This window comes from Adiantum capillus-veneris, chromosome 2 (genome assembly GCF_014529385.1).
Source record: "Adiantum capillus-veneris isolate H3 chromosome 2, ASM1452938v2, whole genome shotgun sequence".
In the NCBI taxonomy this organism is placed as follows: Eukaryota; Viridiplantae; Streptophyta; class Polypodiopsida; order Polypodiales; family Pteridaceae; genus Adiantum; species Adiantum capillus-veneris.
Window position 1 is genome coordinate 178,541,291 of NC_140932.1, and position 6,398 is coordinate 178,547,688.

Consider the following 6,398-nt stretch of genomic DNA (forward strand, 5'->3'; position numbering starts at 1 on the left):
ATAGAAAATTACATGTCTACGTGCATCCATAAACAAGGTTGCTTGGTGGAAGAGTGTAATGGATGCATACCATGTAATGATGCCCCTTATGTTCACTATTTGCAACCTTGATCAAAAGGTGCCAAATATGGACGAAGTGTGGATGACATGGTGGTCAGTCCAACAAAGTCTTGAAAATCCTGAGGAGCTAAAAGAGTCTATAGTAGAGAAGGAGTGGTGATTACCATTCTCTGTCAAGAAACAAATAATTTTGGTCAAGTATTTTCATGCAAGATGGAAGAGCACTCATAGTCCACTCCATAGTGTGGCTTATATGTTCGATCTGGAGCATTGGAATTTAGATGTGATGTCCAATACATAGGTGGTCAGCACTTTCTGTCATGTGGTCAACACGCTCTACTCCAATGTTCAGGACCAAATTGATTGTATCAAAGAAATGAGTGCATTTAGACTAAAAGAAGATCCTTTTGAGATTGATTTTGTACAGTCAATGACAAAAGACAGATCTGAATGAAAGTGGTGGATAAGGAATGGTGGAAAGAATTACTTGACCTTATGTCCCCTTGCAATGAAAGTACTAGCACAATGTGCAGCAAACTTAAGTTTGGAGAGAACTTGGAGTATGTGCAAGTATGTTCATAGCACTATTTGCAACAAATAGAGTAGAAAAATTAGTATATATGTTTTGCAACAAAAAGATATTGCATCACATCGAAAGTGCTAGCTACGAGGAGGAAATGTCAGTCTGGATGTATGATTGTCAAAACAGAGATGAAGAAGAGTTCAATGTTGGTATATCTCAATGAATTATAGACAAAATAAAAGATCATCTGGTGATAGATGTGGAAGTTGAATTACAAGAAGACCCCAACACTCGGACTCCGAATGTAACATTTAATGGCCTAATAACTTATGTGTAGCGGAAATTAGCATGAACATAGTGGGCATTTCATTAGAATAGATTCCTAATGAGAATTACAAGAGTGCTTGGGTGGAGAGAGCAACAAAAAGCATAACACATAGTTAGATAGCATCAACAATACTTTCAAAAGAGAGAGAAATTAAGCTATTGACAACAGTTGAGGACCGGATTTTCATGGAGCCGGTCCCCCCTCCAAAAGGCTTTGTATTATGGTTTCTCCCATCAAGAGAGACATTGTACAATACAATTCTTTGTGTTCCTTAAAGACTAGCTAGTGCAATGAAGATGGAAGATTCATGCACTAAGCAAAACACTTAACAAAGAGAACTTGAATTATCCCCGTTCTCAGACCCAAGACCTCACACACCTTCGAAGATGGTGAGAGCTAGCAGGGTATGAGAGTAGAACAAGAGGAAGAAGGAGTATCTTACGAGAAAGATGTACATCTCCTCACATAATCACTCATATTAGCATAGCTTAGCTTAGTAATTAGCTTGGTAGAGGAGATGAGCATGCATTGAAGCTTGGCTCTTGGTTGTATTTGCATCCACATGCCAAGAGAGTGTTGAGGTAGGCTTCTATCTCACAAGCTTGGAGTAGGTGATGAGTTCTCCATTAAAGCTTGGGAAGAGATAGTCTTCTCTTTCTTCACACATGAGATTGTGTGAGCGTGTGTGTGATAATGCCAAGCAAAAATCAGCCCCCTGTCCCTCTTGGGCGAGCCCCCTTGCTATTTGATCTTCCTACAGCCTCATTGGCCCTCCCCAAGTCAAGCCAATTACAATTAAGCAACATAAGTGATAGCCTTCTGACATGTGTCCCCCTTTCCCCTTTTGAGAGCTTGAGGTAATTAAATAATTAAACTAAACTCTCATTGGACCCCTTTGCCTCCTAGCCAATAGGAATTAGGCAAGCCATGGGGCTCCTAAATGCTCATTGGACCCTTTGGGAGACTGCCCAATAGTCTTCTAGGAGACTTAATTCTTATTGGTTTCTTTTATTAAATGTTTTTAAATTAATTAAACTAGATTTACTCTAGCTTAATTCTCATTGGTCCACTTCAAGGGTCATCCAATAGGAATTGGGCACACCTTGTGGGCATCTGGGCTAGGGAGCTGACATGTGTCCCTAATTCCCTTTGTGTAAAGGGGCTTGTGTGTGTGTGTGTGTGTGGCGTTCTCTCTCATCCCCTAGAAGAAGGGCTCGCCCCCTCCCATGTAGGGATGTGCATTGACTTTGGAGAGCACACAAAGCATCCAATTCCCCCTAAGCTTTAACCCTTTGGACACAACCTTTGAATTTTGGAACCTTAGCATTTTGGAAGTCTTAATGGGCTGAACCTTAGGGTCTTTTTAGCCCATTGTTGCACATGGATCTTTTGCAGATGGGCCCCCCTTTGGATCCCTATTTTCCCTCCTTTGGATCCCTACTATGGCCGGTCTGCTAGCTTAACCAATATTCTAGCTTTTTCTCCCCTGGCACTTCCCCACATTAAATGATCAGTTTAATATAAGAAAATCATTTAGGAGTATTAGATATTGATTATTATGACATTACCTCTCTCTTGAAATCATAGTCGTCCTCGACTATGGTGTAGAGAAGATAAAGCATATTCATGAGTCCTTTTCTTAGCGGGTAGAGGATCCCTATGTTACCCTACGACATCATTCCATAATGGATGACTAGTCCATTTGGCGCTTGAGAGCCTGAGGCTGCCGCAAGCATGTCTGCACATCAGTTCTATCAGTCTTTCATAGTAGAGTGACAAGATCTACTTGGTGTTTGGGAGACGTCGTCTCCACAAACTTGATCTAAGCATGCATACTACTTCATTTTTGTGCACAAATAAAGAAAAGGAGAGTCTTATAAGACAAAAACTTTGTTCATTTTTTAACATTTTGTACATTTGCTTACTCTTCGGAAGCATTGTAAGCATTGACAAGGTTTAGGTTATCCTTTAATTGTATGCCTTGCATCCATCTAGCATCTTCAAAAGGATAATTCTTAAACTTAATAAGATATCGTCGGATAGTCTTACCGCCTCTTAGTACCTTGTCTTCATGTCGAAGAATGGACTCGGGTTGCAGCACCTCCTCTTGGTCCTCGATCTCTGGTGGGTCTTCAATAGTTGGTTCTTGAGGTGGCTCTCCTTTGTAAGGCTTTAATAGGCTCACATGGAAAGCATTGTGTATGAGCCAATGATTGGGCAACTTGAGTTGATAGGTCATCTCATTGATTGGCCTAAGAATCTGAAAGGGACCATAGTACCTTTTTGCTAGTTTAGCATAGTACTTTTGGTGGCCCGTAGGATTCTTGCCCGTCGTGTGCCTTAATCGAGCCTTTGGAAACTTTAACAAGACCCAATCGTTTTCTTTAAAGGCTTTGGCTCTACTGTGCTTGTCAGCAGCAGCCTTTTGCCTTTGCTGTGAGATAGAGATAGCATCCTTAATCTTTTGAAAAGATTCTTGTAGGTCTCGGCTATACTCATCTGCAGCGGAGATCTTCCCATGTACCTTAAGTAGCAAGGGACTTTTTGATTCTCCCTCAATTACCTCGAAAGGTGCTTTTCCCGTGGAAGTATGTATAGTGTTATTGTAAGAATACTCCACTAAGGGTAAGTACTTCTCCCATTGGGATCTTTGATCTACTTCCGTTACATAGGCTTTTAGTAGATCGAGAATTGTTAGGTTATCTATTTCACTTTGGCCATCCGTTTGTGGATGATAGGCCGAAGAGAAGTTTAGCCTTGTACCTAAATTCTCAAAGAGACCCTTCCAGAAATTACTGGTCATTCTAGGATCTCTATCCGACACTATGGACATTGGCAAGCCATGGTACTTGAAAATTTGTGAAATGAAGAGGGTTGCCATTTGATGGGCTTTGATAGTATTTTTGACAGGTATAAAATGAGCTTGTTTACTGAACCTATCTATTATTGTCCATATTCCCATATTCCCATGGATAGACTTAGGCAATCCAAAGATAAAATCCATGGATATGCTCTCCCATGGTGAATTAGGGATTGGCAAGGGTTGAAGCAATCCAAGTTGCTTCCCTCTATCAAATTTTGTCTTCTGGCATACCACACATTTGGAAACATACTCTTGTTTGTTCACTTTCATGGTAGGCCAATAGAAATATGTTTCTATTCCCTTTAAGGTAGACTGAATGCCTCTATGCCCCGCAGAAGGTGGAGCATGAGATTCATACATTACTTTCTCACGTAGTGAGTTAGTAACGCATAGTCTATTGCCATAGAGAAGATAACCATCTTGTAAAGTAAATGGTTCTTCTTTCTTCCCTAATGCAGGGCTGAAATCACATCTCTAAAATCGGGATCAATAGCATACTCATCTATCATTGAAGATAGATCATTGTGAGTTGCTATGGAAACCGCATTCACTCTCGGCCGTCTTGAGAGTGTATCTGCTACTTGATTGTGCTTGCCAGCAATGTGAGAAATATGAAAATGAAATTGTGAAAGGAAATTTTCCCACCTCATTTGTTTGTCGGAGAGCTTGGTCTGCGTCATGAAGTACTTAAGACTTTGGTGATCCGTTTGCACAATGAAAGGAGTCCCCAATAAATAGTGCTTCCATGAGTCTAAGGCATGTAGAACTGCAAGGAGTTCCTTTTTGTATATGCCTAGAGCTTGCTCAACAGGGTCGAGCCTTCGACTCTCATAGCCTATGGCGTGCCCTTCTTGGAGAAAAACAGCTCCAAGGCAATCACCACAAGCATCACATTGGACCTCAAATGGTTTTGAGAGATCCGGTAGTGTAAGCACAGGTTGAGAGATAAGATTTTCTTTAAGCTTTTCGAAAGCATTGTTCTCCTTAGCAGACCATGTTTACCTAATGCTTTTCTTTGTTAGGTCATGTAATGGTCCCGCAATTTGTGAGAACTTTTCTATGAACCGTCTATAGTATGCACACATACCTATAAAGCTTCTTAGTTCATGAAGATTCCTTGGTTTAAGCCATCCTTTTATTACCTCTAACATGGATGGATCCATTTGGATGCCATCTTGAGAGATAATGTGACCTAAATACTGAATCTCTTGCAAGAAAAATTCACTTTTCTTTCGATTAACATAAAGTTTATTCTCTCTTAAAACTTGAAATATTACCTGGAGATGTTGCTTGTGTTCCTCCAATGAATTAGAGTAGATGATAATATCATCAAAGAACACTCCAGTGAAGGTTCGATGAGGCCTGAACAGCTTCTCCATCAAGCGGTTGAATGTGGCTGGTGCATTGGTCAAGCCAAAAGGCATGACAATGTATTCTAAAGACCAAATGTAGTACGAAATGCGGTCTTTACAATGTCTTGATCAACTATCCTTATTTGATGATAGCCACTTTTTAGGTCAATCCTACTGAAGTAGGTCGATCCTTGTAGCTTATCAAATAGGTCTTCTACCCGTGGAACGGGAAACCTATTCTTGATAGTGATCCTATTTAGTGCTCTATAGTCGACACACATACGATATGTGCCGTCTTTCTTTTGCACTAATAGCACAGGTGAGCAAAATGGAGATGAGCTAGGCCTAACCATGCCCTTCTCAACTAACTCATGCACTTGCCGCATAATCTCCTCTTGTTGAGCTTGAGAAACTCTATAAGGAGGTTTGTTAGGCGGTGAACTTCCTGGAAGAAGTTCAATTGCATGGTCATCATTACCTCGTTTAGGAGGTAGCTCACAAGGGATGTCGTCAATAAAACATCTTTGAAATCCCTTGAGAAAATTGGATAACTCTAATTCCTTTTGGTTGCTTTTATTTTCTTTTGCTAAAGCATTAGGTTCATTTTTAGAATCTTTAACAAAAATCATGTACACGGAAATAGAGATCTTTATTGACTTGTTGAAAGCTGGTGTATGTACAATGGGGATGGTGTTACCCATTTCCTTAGCATCTATATAAATGTCTTTTTCCCTGAACTTAAAGGAGATTCTCCTTTCAGGAAATTTAACATCGACAACAAGGCGGTCAAACCATGGTGCCCCTAGGATTACATCCTCATGCTTGAGAGGAGAGATAAAGAAGTCCTCTTTGTCCACATAGCCTTGGACATGAAGCCTCAATTTCCCGATTAAGGGAGTGACTGAAGCTTCTTGCCCCTTGAAGGCACTGTCTGCGGGTAGGATATCTCCCATCTCGTAGGATTGTATGCCTAGCTTGGTGGCCAACTCTATAGATATAAAATTGTGAGTAGAACCAGGGTCAAAGAGAATAAAAGCATCATGTTCTCTTACCTTTCCCCAAGCATGGCATAGAGGAGATCCTTTGTGAGTTGAGTTTGGTGAGTCTCCTCCTCTTGGTTTCAACCAAGGAAGCTCTAGGAGGATCTTGGCGGTTGTTCTTTTGGGGACAAGCGCGGTACGCATGCCCTTGTTCGCCGCACTTGAAACACCGGTTATCCTTGCGATAACGCTCAAGCTCTTTAGAAGAGAGTTTTTCTTACCTTTGTAAACT